The sequence below is a fragment of the Lonchura striata genome, chromosome 2 (assembly GCF_050655825.1).
Source record: "Lonchura striata isolate lonStrDom1 chromosome 2, ASM5065582v1, whole genome shotgun sequence".
NCBI classification, from domain to species: domain Eukaryota; kingdom Metazoa; phylum Chordata; class Aves; order Passeriformes; family Estrildidae; genus Lonchura; species Lonchura striata.
Genome location: NC_140704.1, coordinates 28,075,078 through 28,091,256, shown reverse-complemented (window position 1 = coordinate 28,091,256; position 16,179 = coordinate 28,075,078). Strand labels below are relative to the sequence as shown.

Here is a 16,179-nt window from a genome sequence, read left to right as displayed (position 1 = left end):
TTCATGCGGATGAATGGATGGCTGGATGGTTCAGGAGAGAGAGGGAAAGAGAGGGATAGAGAGACAGATGGTACTTATATTTAAACATAGACCTTTACATTTGCACCACTCTCAGACATACTTTGAATTCTTCCTACAGGGATTCAGCATATAAGATGGTTTGGGATTCTGAATAAGATTTTATGCATACCCAGAATAATAATTCACCTGTTCAGAATTATTTTTCTCTTGCTATAAATCTGGTCTTGTTCATGCCCACAAGACTTCCTACATAACTGGTAAATAAAAATGTCTTAATCTATCTCTGGGTGCTGTGTGTAGCTATCTCCTACTGTGCTGAATAATGCAAATGCTACTGAGCAGGACTTTTAATGTAAAAAAATGCCTAATCTTACAGTCTAGCAAAAGAGAAACAAGGAGAACTCTTCTTTAAGAGCTTTCTGAAACAGATTTTTTAATTTCTTTTGGGAGAGAGGCATGAATTTCAACCATAATTGTGTGAGGCTTCTTCTTTATCCTTCTCTCCTTTTATGGGTTTATAAATAAAACCAATGAAACAGCTACTGATTTTAGAAGATGGTTGCTTCAAAGTAACCATTCCCATCTGCTGAAAATGGGTCGACTTCCTTTGCTTTCACATAAATATGCACAACATAGTAAGAAGGGAAAGCTAGTTTAGAGGATTTATTCTGAAACCCACAAGGTGCCATGCCACATTTTCTGAGTTGCCCTTAATAGGCAAGTTTAGACCAGCCCCAGCAATAAGCATGGGAAGTTTTCTGCTACCTGCAAAGAGTTATTCATATGGTTTTCCACACATAGAATTTTTTAATATATATATTAGCCAATTTGTAGAGTTACTCTAATTTTTGAGGTTTATATCTACTTTCATCTGATTGTGCAAGGGAAACTTAATGCCCAGATGCACTTGACCATTGAAGTTAAATTATGAGGCAAAGAGAGGAAAAATTTCTCACCATTTACCACATAGGATAAAAACAAAATATAGTACAAGTCATACTTTTATGTTGCAAGGCACAAATTCATTAAATTAACAAGTTAAACCATATGAAGTATCTACTTTCTGCATGAACTTACTTTTAGCCTACTTATATATATAAGGGTATATATAAGGGTATATGGGAGCCTAGACACCAAGAGCCAGAACATTTCAGGAAATTAGCATGGAAATAGAAAGGAAATCTAATGTAATGAAGCATGAAAAAGGTGCCAATTATGCTGTAAACTAGAAAGAAAGGTAGGAAGCAGTACACAGAAAACACAAAAATGTTGAGAACTGTGGTAGGAGAAAGTTAAAAAGAGATCTCCTTTGTTGGAGAAGAAAATGGATGAATGGCTTCTCTTCAGAATACAAGGGATAAAATAAAAGGTATATCCTTTCATGAATGGAATTTTAAAATTGAAGTAATTATATCTGGGACATGAAAGAGAGGGACTGGCAGATAGAATAAACAGAAAAATCAGGTCAGGAAAAGGTGTGATCTATTATTTCTACAATTCCAATTTATAAGCCATGGCCTGGGAGGACTTTCATAGCCACTGTTTCTGAGGGTGTTAAAGGCCCAACTGAGGAGTGTTTTTTTGGAGCATTCTTAATCAACCACCAGACACCTAACTATTTAAAAGCTAAGTACACAAGAGATAAGCATCATAAAATTTATATTGCACAATCTAAAGAAATAAGGACCAAAAGCAAGTGGATAAAATGATTATGGAATGTATCAGATAGTTGAATCAGAGATGAAGCTTCCCAGTTTCAGGAGCCCAAAGATGGAGTCAACTATATAAAGTTCTGTATCAGCTTTGTTTATATTGAGACCTAAGTGCCAGCCTCAGATCTTCAAACAGGAAGGCAAAGATAGAAAAATGTTCTAAACAACCTAACTCCAGGATCCAGGCACAGCCCAAAGGAAAAGATGTCAAAAGATTGCTATTTGGAAAGATATTCTTTTTGCAAAGCTTCAAAGAGTTAAAGATTAGGCATCTAGTCTAAACCACAGTATTGCAGACAAGGGAGACTGGCAATACCTAACATAGATGAGTGGGTGCACCTCCTGTCTGTGCCCCAGCCCTTTATCAGCATAAGGCCTGTACCTGCACTGTGCTGTTTCCACAGAAAGCACACCCAGGAGGGGGGAGAACAGGAAGAGGCAGCACAGTCTGACTGAATCACCTATTTAGACAAACAAGAGTTAAGGAGCCCAGCCTACTTCAGAACACTGATCTCTCTTTAGATGCTTCTACCACTGACTCAAAATGACAATGTAGACCATCTTCAGGTGGATAGCCCCCCCCATGCAGGTTTCTTCTACAACAAAAGAGGAAGCCTATGTGACTAATTTTCATTAAATTTCTAACATTTTGTTATGTAAAAACTGATATGCTTTAATTTTATTAGGGTCTGTAAGGAGTAGATTAAATTAATACTTGTGGTTCAGAAACATCCCCCAAAAAACTCTACCGACAGAAATAAATCCCTAACTCAGCTATATGTATTTGAACTAGCAGTGTTCTGTCTCCTCTTTCTAAACTTTATATATAATATCATCTAAGCAACTCAGAGTATCCACTGTGGACACAAGGTTTCTATGAAAATAGAACAAGACCAGCTGTACCTAACACAGGCAATGCCAGTTGTTTACCATCGTGTCTAGATTTACAGATTTACCCCGTGGAGATCAGAGTTAATGCCATCCTCATTCTCAAAGGATGGCACTTAATGCAGGCTACACAGTGTCCCTCTGTATATTACAGATTATTGAATGCTGATATTTTCTGCTAGAGACACATGGAAGAATAAATCTAGACTTGAAGTTTAGATTAATACCAATTAGAAATTAATCAAAACATAAACAACCCTGAATTTGGAAAAAAACCCAAGGTTTTGGTTTTAGTAGCCGTTTACAATTGGTGAATTCTTTTTACCAAGAGCCTATGATTGTAGGTCTTTATGTACTTTACTGCAACTTGAACAACTTTCACACAATTATCTTAAATAATCAGTCATTTTCTGTGCTGAACTCCTGTGTTAAAGACTATTGTGGATTGTCCTGACTAGGTGGGTGAGACACTATTTAAAACCCCAGGACTTCTGGAAGAACTGTCTGATAAAGTTTTGCTTTGTCTTTCTTTCAAAAAGCCATATAACAAAATTATACCAAAACAAACAAAATGCTTCATTTTCTCAGCAGAATCCCTCTGCTGGTCTAACTTGCTTTGCAGTTAGCAAAATGCAAATATTTAAAAAACTGGAAAACTTCAAAGGCAGTGCAACTTAAGAGAACAAAATGGATTGCTATAATATCCTCTGTATAATTTTCTCAAGCACATTTACAAAACAGATATTAAAAAATCCTAAAACATCTTCAAGGAAATAGAAAAATACAAACCTAATTCTCTAACACATACCTATCTCGTACTAACAAAGGGATCAAAAGAAAAGTCTGAAACTGATCAAGAGATCAGTCTGAAACTGAGCAGTGCTTTATATGTCTTCTCATTGCAATGTTCAATGTGTATAGTAGTAATGGCTCTTCTATGTTTTATTATTCACTTCAAGTCATTACTAATAATTCCTCTGTAAAGCAAAGACATTGGAATAACTGTCATGGAATGCTGAAAGAATTTCCAGTGTTGGGTTCAAGTCCTGCCATTGATTTTGGTAAACCTAAATTAGTTTTTCATGGTCAAGTAAATATAATGATACATACAGACTACTTCTAATTATGCCTGCTCTTAGTCTACCATCAACTGGTTTTTTTTGAAAAAAGGTACTTCAACAAATTAAATTGTCATTACTTACAGTCCCATGAAAGTATCTTTAGAAAAAATAGTGGATCTGACAAATAATTTTGAGCAGTCAGGAATCTTAATCTTATTTCAAAAAGAAGTACTTCAAGGAGCTTTATTTTGCCACCCTTCAAAAGTACTACATTCCTACCTCCATCATATATCCAGACACTCCTTATTTGTCCCAAAGTGTGTTCATCAAGCTAGTTTGGGTGTCAGGAAACAGCAGTGTATTACACAGCAGTGATTTAAGGTACTAATCTGTGATCTTTGGAGTTGTGTGATGCAGGATTAAAGACATCAAAATGAATGAGGAAGGTAAACAGCCTTATCACTCAAAGATCCACAGTGCAACTAAATTACTCACCCAGTGAGACTGTTTATCCATAAAACAGGAGACAAGCAGCACACCCGCTGGCCAGTATCTGAACTCATTTCACACTCAGCCAACATCTCTCTTTTCACACCCTCTGTCAACCTACTCTATCAAAGAAGGGAAGACATTTGAAGTAAATTCAAATTGAAATAAAGAAATTACATTACAGTTTTAAGTAGTTGGTAGATGCTTTTGGAGAGACCAAAGTTTCTTAGGGAAGATCAAAATTCCTATGCATTGCAACTATCTAAAAATTAAATAGCTTTCTTATTTTTCCCTCAGAAACACTGAAAAACCCCATAGTTACCCTTTATTATGACCTCATATCTTGAAATTAAATCCAGTACTAAAACAGTGATGGTGTCTTGGCCTATGACAATTAACACTTGTGGGCAAGATACACAAGTTTTTTACTTTCAATGTATTGGCTCTAATTAATACCACAAAATATTTGGATCAGTCTCAGAAAAGAAGTATCTAACTAGTTCTTTCTTCTATGACTCTGGGCCTCTGTGTTTTTACTCCAGTTCTGCTTATTATAAAATAGCTGATTCTTTTTCTTCAGTTCTTATATTGGTGACAATTTCCCTATCAAAAGCCTTCTGCTATGATTTCTATGAATTTTCAGCCTTGCAATTTACTGTCATACAAAAAAAAAAAAAAAAAAAGGTAAAAATTTTCATCATTTGTAGGCAGATCTGTATTGTTTAAAAAAAGAATCAAAAAAGGAGAAAAAACGTTATTATTCCAGACAAATGTTACTTGTCTGTTACTCTCACTCTGAAAGACTTGCAGCAGCTTATTTGTACTGCCTTTAGCAGTTGTGCTTATGCTCAAGTCTAAGTCTACAAAGACAGCTGGATCCGCATTGCCAGGGGAGACAGAGCTTGAAAAGGAGTTATCCTTCTTCCCCTCATCCCTGCCCTCTTTTTTGTGAGTGAGATTCCTTGCTAGGAATGCCAATACACTTCAGATTCCACCCACCACAGGCAAAATGAAGAATAAAGTAATGATGTAGCATGACTCTATAGGTTGTTGCTGAAAACAATCACATAGATCAAATATGCCAGAAGAAAAGATGGGGAGTTATCAAAACAAAGTTCAAATGCATAGCTGCTTGCTATTCTATTACAGTATTACCCATATTTTTGAGGTAAGTTTAGTGCACCCTCTCAGGGAGTTTGAAAACCAAGCCTCCCAAAGATGCCACTGTTAGAAGAATACATGATTTTGAACATTGGCATGCTGAGTTACAAACTTCATTCCCTGTTATTAGGGTATGCCTAATGAACCAGTACAGATGTTTCAGTTGCAGCTACTTCCCTTCTCTAATCCCTTTTGCCAAGATTAAATGCTTTTAAAAAAAAAAACATTCCTGCCTCTGTTGGATTTAAAGGTAACATATCCATTTTGTTTGCTTTACTGTGAAAGCTTTGAGGTCCAGAGATCATAACTGGACAGTACCATGAGGATTCTGCACTACCAGCTGCCTTTCATTTCCTTAGGTATTTCAGAAGGAGAAAGAACAGATGGAAATAACAGACATTTATGAACAAGTTACAAAATTATTTACATCAATTGTATAAATACATATACATATATATATATTTTATATATAACAGAACAATAGAATTTATTGCACTAAATGTCTAAAGGTTTTCAATACTGTACCTGGCATTTAGTAGATCTAAGTCAATGTAGATTAATTGAAGTCAGTGATCATGCTTTGATTTTCACTGAAGCCCTGCTTCAAATTGCAATCGCATGTGCAAGGAGTTAGATCTATAATGGGATAAGTGGGCTATCACAAAAATTGCTTAGGTAGCTGTAACTTCTGTTTCTGTAAGATCATTTGGCATACTAGTAAGAAGAAGAGCTTTAGGCCAATTCCATCATAGTAATTTATTTTATCAAAGTCTCTGAGTCAGCAAGTGCAAACAGTAATTAGGTTAGATCCTTTGCCCAAGACTAACTATAAAAAAAGAGCTAATTATAGAGAAGAATTTCTTAACCATAATAAATAAATAGGTAACAGAGTGGCAGAGTAATTCAAGCATCTCCAAAAAGCTCCCAAATTATTGTTAGGATTCTTGAGGCAGCCTTGCAGTCCCCAGTTAATCCAGTAGAAAATCAGCACTCATGCTGAAGCAGAGACCCAAAGACTCCTCCCAGGATGATATCAGAGGGCTGACTCTCTCAGTTAGGCTTCAACAGACCTTTGAATTCCACCTGCTCAGTAACTCATCCTTTGTGGTTTTCTTCCCCATTCACTAAGGATGTTCATCCTAGAGCTTTTGAGTAGGTATCAATACAGATTGAAGTCTTTAGATCTTGAACATTATTTAGCATGCAAGTTACTGCTTTGCATACAATGGAACTTTCAACCTATTTGAAATTTTTTGGTTTTTTTGATTTCTTGCATATCTTGGATCAGAATTGAAACAATAAAAATCATTAAAATTTAGATAAAATAAAGATCTGATGGGCAGCACATTGGCAGCTAGGCAGAAATTGTGCATCATGAGAATTCTGGGTTTTCTTGAACATTTTTACTACTGTATGAGCTCTTATATGCAGTTCAGACTTGCCCTGTAATTTTCAAGTAGGAAGTGACAATGGACATTTTCTTGTCAGGAAATAACTATCATTATCACAACCAAATGTTGCTAAACACAGGTGGTTTTGTGTTTTATCCTTTGTGAATGCTGGGAGCTTAGAAGAACAAAACTCTGAAAAGTTACATAGATTTATGCTGTGCTAGGCTACAGTTCAAAATAACACAAAGAAATGCACTATTAGAAACAACCTTATGATGACAACATTTGGCATTCACTCCCTGCAGGTGCAAAGGCTTTCCAATATACAGTACAATAAAAAGTCATAATTCATGGACTTTAATAGCTAAACGACATGCTAGGATACTACATGAGCTTCTGTCAACTTTATAAGATCTAAGGTTTTTTTAATGGAGTCCTTTTCCATAGCATCAACACTCAGACTACAAATAACACAGGCTTTCCTAATGATATTGGTTTAATGAGATCAGTAATAAGATTTGATATAGCTGATAGCACAGTTACCTCTAGACTGCAACAGAAATTGCACCTTCAGATCTTGAGCAAAACCAGAAAAAAAAAAACAACTCAATAGTTTAAAAGTGTAAACAATATTTCAGGCATTATATGATCAGGTAAGAAACAGGTATGAGAATTCAAATTACTTCTGGGCTAGATTTAACAAAAGAGAAACGATTTTGTTTTGCTCCAGCAAAGTAAAAGGAGGCAAAGAGGGGAAGAAAAAAAGATCTCAATGTAAACTTTTGTTTTTAGCCATCCCCTCTTTCTGGTCAAATAACAAATTTTGTCAACTTTGTAAGAAGCTTCTTTTCACAATGGAAATTAAGAGAGAAAAATAATTTTTTAAAAATCTCACTGTCAGGGACCTTTTTCTCCATGCTTGTACTTGTATTAGGGAGACCTAATAGTTAACCTTCAGAAGTTGCTGTGAGCTTGTTTCATGCTAAGCAAGAGAGATGCATTGTGAAAGATCTCTTTGATCTTACTGCCAGGAGTTCAGAATCATTCTGTTGAGCAAAATGTATGCATGAGGAAAAAACAGCCATTATTTACAACTGATGACTCTAAACTGAAGTGAATATCCTGGAAAACACGTAAATTACAAAACATGGCTGGGGAGTGAGGGATGGGGAGAAGCTCCTAAACATAGACTGAAATAAAATATTAATGCGTTATGTTTTTCAAACCAGCAGGACTTTGCAGTTGCACATATACAAGAACCACCAAAATATTTGTTCTGGATAAGTTTAGCTGTTTTTTGAAAGATAAGAATGATTTTTTTTTTCTTTCTCTCTAAAAAGGTAAAAATTCATCTTGTTTCAGGAGACAGCAGTGATTATTTTTTCCTTTCTCTATTGCATGATATGCAACTCTAAAAGGAAAATATTTCTGTGAAAAAAAATAGCACGAATGGAGGAAGAAATATATTATTTGAAAGTGCATTTCTAGCAGATAGGTACTTCGCAAAATATATATTTTTAAAAAATAAAACACTGTATCAGCCTTTAGATTTAGTAGTACTTGATAGTCTTCATTAACCTGTTTTTACTTCAATCAGACTGGACTTTGTTTTTCAGCTTGAAAATGCAAAGCATATATTTGTTCTATTGCTATTGCTTACGAACATATTTAAAAATAAGATTACATTTCATATGTTTTATGTACATATAAGGTCAAAGAAATTCCCAGAAAATAATATGAATGTTGCTGGTTTTGATGTGCTCAAAGGAGTTTATTGCTAAAATCCTGGCAGTAAACTGCAGTGAGAAATCTGATTTTCCTCCTCTTTATAGAAGTCAACCTTCTGGCTGTTGCTGAAACAGCTCTGACTTCATTGACTCATCCCTGAGCAGGTAGGAAACATAATATTACCATTCCTGAAGCAATGTTTTTATTTCTGAAATAGCATAAACATCTCATATCTCTGAAATATTTTAAAATATATTGTCAGAGATTCTACAGAGTTTTTCATACAATACCCTCTTAAGCACTATTTTGTCCTTTCATTTTTTTCAGGATACTTTTAAAAAAGCTTATACATTTTGTGAAACATCAACTTTACATTTTTTGAGACCCCTAAGGTGAAGGCCCTTCTCTTGGATACAGTTATGAGTAGGGTTTATATATGCAGAAACCTACTCTCTCAATTTCATTTTCTGAGGCTAAAAGTATGATTTAGTACATTCTTAATTTAATTCCCTGAAAAAGAAATACCTGCATTCTAATAAAGCAAAAGCCAAATTTTCAGCCTTTTCTCTTATCTTGCACTCTACTCAGCCAAGTGTTTAAATAGCTTATAAACTATTCCTTATTGTTTGATTATCTTTTTCTCTTCTTAAAGACATGTAAATGTAGTATTTCACTTTAAAACACAAACAACTCACGTAAATCCACCTGTCCAAACCATGTGTATGCGTTCAAACACAGCACCGAGCCTTCCTCTAAACACAGTAATAAGGAAAATACTAATTTTGTGCTTTGTACAAGTATCTCTAGTTCCCCAGATGATCCCATACAGAGTCATGAGTCTTTTCTCTGCCTAAATATTATGAAGAAAGTAGTGAAAGCTCTGCCATGCACATCTCAGATAAAAATTAGATCCCTTCTCACACTGTCATGTTTACCAGCTTTCCCTTAAGGCTTCTTTCTGACATTTTTCTTTATAGTTTCTTCTTTTTCTTTTGAGTCCTCCCTTGCTTTCAGCAATAGCTTCCTTCTAAGTGTCTACCAAGATTTCCTCTCTGCATATAATGCAATTGCTATGGTTCCTGACCTATCTGAACACTTACAAATTTATATGAATGGGCTCTCACAACCAGGATATGAACAACCCCTCACCAGTCTCAGTATTCACCCTCACTTGCATAATTGTAATACACAAGCTCACGAAAATTACATAGGATCCACTCTAAGGAAGGGTATTTCAATTTATTGTGTCGGGCATCTGAAAGATAATTTGGTCATGGTGACACTTGCATGGCTCCTGTCTCTAGGCCAGTCTTTAGTTTTTCTGAGTTTTCCCATTTCAAAATCAAGGAAACATACTAAAAAATATATATATTTTCAAATGAACAGGACTATTACATGTTGCAAATAATTTCTGCTCCATTTATATAGGAAGATCCCATGGTTTTATTCAATTTGCTAGTAGGAAGTATGCTGAAAATCACCACAAAGCAATTTTCATTTCCAATCCAATTTTATATTCTGAACTCCAGGTCTCATCAGATTTTATTACCAAACTGTATGCAGTTTTTCTGGAGATCAATGTGAAATACAAGAAGAGCCTCTAGGAATGACAAGGAAAGGTTAATAAGAGACAAGCCAGAAAAGCTTAACAAGAAAAATCATTATTTCTCTTTTATGATCAGTTTAAAAATGGGTTTTGTTTCTAATAGTCACACCTAGTTAATTTCCTTCAATTAGTAATTGTAGAAGGTCCAGTTGGAAATTTTAAAAAATCATATTACAAAGCAATTTAATAATGGTTATTGCCACTTAGGTCTTTCATGTATGCAGTTATGCAAATTCACCAAGCACAGTTCTGGGTATATTTACTTTGATTGATTGAAATCACTATTAGAGGAACTAATTTATATGTTGGTATCTGTTACTCCTCTTATTTGAATTTTTAACCTCAAAAGCGCACAAGGTAACTTGTACAAGATTTCACTGCTCCTGATTCCACATGGCTTGCTGACAACACTAAATTGGGAGGAGCTCTTGACTTCCTGGAAGGCAGGAAGGTCCTGCAGGGAGATCTTGACAAATTAGAAAGACAGGCAATTGCCAACTGTATGAAGTTTAGCAAGGGAAAGTTTTGGATTCTGCACCTGGGACAGGGCAACCCTGAATGTACAGACTGGAGAATGAGATACTGAAAGCAGTATCATGGAAAAAGACCTGGGGTCCCGGTTGACAGAAAGTCCAGTCAGCAGTACCCTGGCAGCCAGGAGGGCCAAGCATGTCCTGAGGGGCATCAGGGACAGCATGGCCAGCTGGGCAAGGGAGGGCATTGTCCCTCTGCTCTGAGCTGGGGCAGCCTCACCTCAAGTGCTGGGGGCAGTTTTGGGTTCCACAATATGAGAAAACCATTAAACTATTACAGAGTGTCCAAAGGAAGACAATAAGGATGGTGAAGGGCCTTGAGGGGAAGCCATATGGGGAATGGCTGAGGTCACTTGGTCTGTTCAGCCTGGAGAAGAGGGGACTGAGGGGAGACTTCACTGCCTTTGCAAGTTCTTCATGAGGGAAAGCAGACAGGCAGACACTGATCTCTTCGCTCTCATGACCAGTGACAACATTCAAAGAAATGTCATGAAGCTGAGTCAGGAGAGGTTTAGGCTGGCTATAAGGAAAAAATTTTCACCCAGAGGCCTGTTGGGCACCAGCACATGCTCCCTAGAGAAGTGGTCACAGCACTAAGCCTGTCTGAGTTCAAGAAGCTTTTGGACAACACTCTCAGGGTCATGGTGTTACTCTTGGGGTGTCCTGTGCCAGGCCAGGTGTTGGACTTAATGATCCTGGTGGGTTCCTTCCAACTCAACACATTCTATGGCAAGTTTCTATGATTCAATGTTTTTCTCAATCCTTGGTGAAGGGTGCAAATTGAGGACTGAGAATGAGCAAGGAATCAAGAATGCAGACTAGGATTTTTGCCACTTCTCATTTACAAAAGACAGGATTTTTGAAAAAAAAATTCTACTTTAAATTTTTCTTCCCAGTCTTAAAGCGAAGAAAACATCTTAAACATCTTTTCTTTTTGAGGTTTCCAAATGTTTCTGTATTCTGTGATATGTGTGATGATTTCTAGAGATACCTAACACCAAAGTCTGCTTTGTGTGACAAATGAAAATTAGACTAAGAAGCTGAAGTTCAGTATCGCAGTTACTGATGCATGTTGTGAACACTTTTTTTCACCATTTGTACTTAAACTGTTTCTTTCAGTTATTTTGTTTTCTGTGTTATCCCTAAAATGTTTTTATCTTTTGTCCTTAAAAGTATTTTTACATATTTACATTTTTTATTTCCTAAATAAGGAAACACTGACATTTTATGGGGTTTCCTCTCATTAAAACAAAGTCTTAAGCTATGTAACACTTCAAAAATGGTATTTCTACTTATTGAAACTTTGGTAGTTACTCTAGTTTTACACTTGAGCAAAGAAATGTTTGCCATTCCCAATTCTCCATAAATAACAAACTATGCACAGACATTTAGGAACTTAAATCCCATATCCTAACAGAGCCAATGCTCAGAATTATTCAAACCCACCTACTAATTGTGTCACAACTCTACAGTATGAATCAGAGAAATAAGAAAAATTCTTAGTACATGATTACTGAATTATTACTAGAAGTGGTGATACATGTCTACATATTGCCTTAAAAAGTAGCTAGATAAAATCTGTCACAGACAGTACAGAAGCTGAAGTCGGGAGAGAGTATAATGAGACAAGCATACAGCCTTTGAATAGCACATTTGCAAATAAATTAATTGAAAATAACAGATATTTCTTATAAATATTTTGTGCTCTTTTAATATTAATTGCTCTAAAATGACACATCTTGCCATGATGCAGCAAGATTGCTGCATTTGCAAAGATATTAATGCCAAGAAATATATTGTAGGTGTTTGAAATATATTGTAGGTGTTTATTTGTACTTTTAGCTTACATTTGGGAACTGAGAACAAAAAGCCTGGGCTAGATCCATATTTCACTGGAGTCCATAAATTTCAAGCTTTTCTGTGTCTGTAAGTAGTTTGAAAATCAAGATTCCTGAAATTCCAGGCTGATAACTCCCTGTCCTCTTGTGTTTTGCTTTTAAGCCATACAATTAAAATATTGTGTTTCTACTTCAAGCAGAAAATGCTTGCATGGGTAGCCAAGGTAATAACCCTCTGGATATTTCTTACTGGTTTTGTACCTGCTGTAAGTGTTCTAACCCAGTATTTACTGGAAATAATAGTGCTTATAAATACTGGTTTATAATGGCAATAGATACTACCTACAGTATCACAGCTGGTGAATAAATCCCAGTTACCACATACAACTCAGACCAAGGATTTTGTGTTTGTTGCACAAAGTAAATAATGTTTATTGCTGAAAAACTCCAACCTCAAGTCAAGTATGTTGTTATCACATATTTCATTATAACTTGCAACGTTAGACTATGCTCAACACACCCATCTGATCACTGGAGGAAAAGGAGTGGTCCTCAGGAAATGTGGTGAGTAATACAAGGGAATGGACTTACCTTTTTGATGTTTGATTTAGGACTTCTTTTTACATAAAAGGAGTAGTCCACTTTCCATATTAACAACTAAACATCAAGTCTATTTTATTTTGTCATGTGTTTCTTCATCATCATGCTGCTACCTTTAGCAGCCCTGACCATGATCTCATGCTAGTACAGATATTTGTGCACAACAGGCAGCAGTGTTAGCAGGGAAAACAAGCAGGAGTCTAAGTGGAGTATTTTTGTTTCTGAAATATTTTATTTTCTGGAACAGCTACAAATCCTATTAAAATTATTTGGCTGCTTTTCACTCCTATAATAATCTGACTAGCTAACAGGTGACTTTGTGGTAGCTGCTACTTGTCTTCTGGACCATACTAGTAACAGTAATTAACACAGCAGGAAATACATTTTCTACAAGGCAAATAATCATTTCAAGGCTGCTGCACTCTTTGATCAGAATGAATAATGACTCCCAATACCTATACAAGTTTTTGTTCTTCAGCACTGAAAAACAGAATATGAGAAATGTCTTTTAAAGCCTATTAGTTTCTGTTTAATATCTGTTAGAGAACTGGATAATAAGAAACAGCTAAGGAGAACCAAAGAGAGATAAATATTTTCTTCCATGGATCTTCTGTATTCATAGGGATGAGTTCTGATTGATTGATTTGTTGGGAAAATGAGATAAAAACAACTTCAGTTGGGAAAAAAAAAAATAAAGGGTCTAATGAGGGCTGAAGTCTATATGAAAGAACAATGTGAGACTAATACCAAATGAAAAACCAGTTCCTTCACAGCTCCTCTGATCTTGTAGTCATAAAGTCTTGTGATAAAATTTTGTGTGCATGTAGAAGTGTGGAAAGTGGAAAGAAAATGGCATGTGGAAAGAAAATGGCTTCTTCCCTAAAGCTGACTCCCCAGTGTAAAATAATCACATCAAAACATGCTAATTGTGGTAGAATATAAGGGAAACAATTTGGCTGAAATAGTGTGAGAGTATAATTTATATTTCTCCAGTTTACAAACTAAACAGCTTTATTCTTATTTCTTCATGCTCATAAGAGTGTTGCGAGCTGATCACAAAAATCCATGCAACAGTATTGGGACAATGCAAGAACATGCATAACAGCAAGACAATCTGGCGCCTGATGCCTTCAGAGTATAGTCCCTTCAAAAATATATATATTTTTCATAATCATTAAAGCACATACAGAATGTTTCTTTCCTACTCCACATCAAATTCCATATGCTACTCATCTCAACAAATGTTGAACAGAAAACCTAAACCTGAAGGAAGCATTCTGCTATTCACACAAGCATAGAAGAATGAAGCTTGACAACGGTATGATAAATGAATTAGACTTATTAAAAATAAATTCTTCTCAGTGCCATGCTTCATGCTATAAGCTAGTTACACTAGTGGGAAATATTTTGATGCATATATTCTAACCAGTCATTGTTGTGCATCCTTTGTCTGTACTACAGGTCTCTGTACCCTCACTGTTATCTAGTGCTTCTAGGGTGAAGGGAGTGAGCAACAAAGATCTTCAGGGTAAGACCTTGGGGTATTAAAAATCTAATCAAGGAAAGTAAATTTCACCCATACAACTAGATGGAAGATTTTTTCCAAGGTGCATAAAGCTCACTGAAATCCAAAGACAGGTCTGGAGTTTTACTTGTTGTCACTGTTTTTTACAGCTGAATTAACTGTATTTAAAGTCAGACCATGCAGTAGGCTGTCCTGAAAAGTGCAGCAGCTATTCTTGTCCAGTATAGATAGAGCCAGCATATAGAGGGGCGTAAAAGCCATGAACAGAATGAGAGCTTCATGTATAGCTGTACATGTAGGCTCAAATGCTCTTGGCAGCAGAGACTCAAGTTGAAACACTTGGGCTTAGCACCATAGTACTTCCTCCTGTCTTTTGTCTCTTGGTGATGGTGAAGGGGAGAACCAGTTACAATGCAAAGTGTTGCCTTCCACCCACGCAGGCTTATCCTCTCTCCACCATGAGTTTCTGTGGTGTGCTCTCTAGCATCACATATATTTTCCTAATCTGTGACAGAAATTTCAGAGAAATCAAGCCACTCATAGAGTTCATCCTTTATCATCTAGCCCATTGTAGTATTTCAGTCACATCTCCTTTGCTCATAACTGCTAGAAAACACAGTAAATTTAGAAGAACACCTAAAATAGACCATCACCTGAAATCACTGCCATAATACAGAGTAGAAATTTGCTTAAAAGAGTATATATTTATGCGATTCACTTTCCCTCAAAGCTTTGTACTTAGGTAGATGCTTTTTTCTTCATGTAAGTTAGTACATCTCAGTGAAACATCCCAGTCTCCAGCTCATTCTCATCTCTCTAATAAAAAAATGTTACCATTAATGACCCATTAAGCATTGCAATCACTCACACAAAACCACCTCTGTCAGACCACATTGGCCTACAGGGTACAAAAAAGGCACTTCCTCATACCATAATATGACACATTAAGAAAAATGGAGGAAATATTTCAACATTCAAATCCTCTGTTGATCATTCTCATAGCAAAATGCATCATTATATACAAACAAGAGACAGCTCTTTCTGTTCACTGATGCCCTACTTGGCCGATGAACACCCACAATACTTTATGAAGGATACAAGGCACTGTACATTCTAAAATGTGAACTTCCTATCATGTCTGGGGAGTGTGGCATCATTAATCTCAACAATTCAATCAACTCACCAGATCTGGTCATGACTTCTAGGTAAACCCTGGGCGGCCAATTCCCACCTTTGGCAGTGCAATTTATTTACATATAGATGATGAAAAATTAGCTCAAAAATTCCATAGAAGGCAATAAATCATATAAACATACACAGCAATCTGCCACAAATAAAAACACCCCAAGAAAAATCAGTGCAATACATTTTAAACAGAAATTATCTGAAAAGCACAGGATCCAATCACTTAAGCTAAACTCAGTTCTCACATACCAGAATTTATACCTGTATTTTGAGTGCCAGTCAGTAGAGACGAGATGACAAATATTTGTTCTGGTCTCAGAATTAAGGCCCAGGTTTAGAAACTTGAAGGTCTGAAAGTTCTGTTTCTGTCTGACTTTAGACAAACATTTTGGATGTTTCACACACTGGCTACATTGCAACTGTCTCTGCAATTTGGTGGGA

At 36.0% G+C, this 16,179-nt stretch overlaps 1 protein-coding gene across 1 annotated transcript in view; it reads right to left on the bottom strand.

Moving 5' to 3' along the window:
* Window positions 1-16,179, bottom strand: part of LOC144247308 (uncharacterized) — a 242,899-nt gene that overhangs the window by 189,703 nt on the left and 37,017 nt on the right. Inside the window, exon 3 of the mRNA XM_085573120.1 lies at window positions 1-16,179. This exon is cut by the window's left edge and continues 62,351 nt beyond it; it is cut by the window's right edge and continues 19,523 nt beyond it. The gene's annotated coding sequence lies outside the window, so the exon portion shown is untranslated.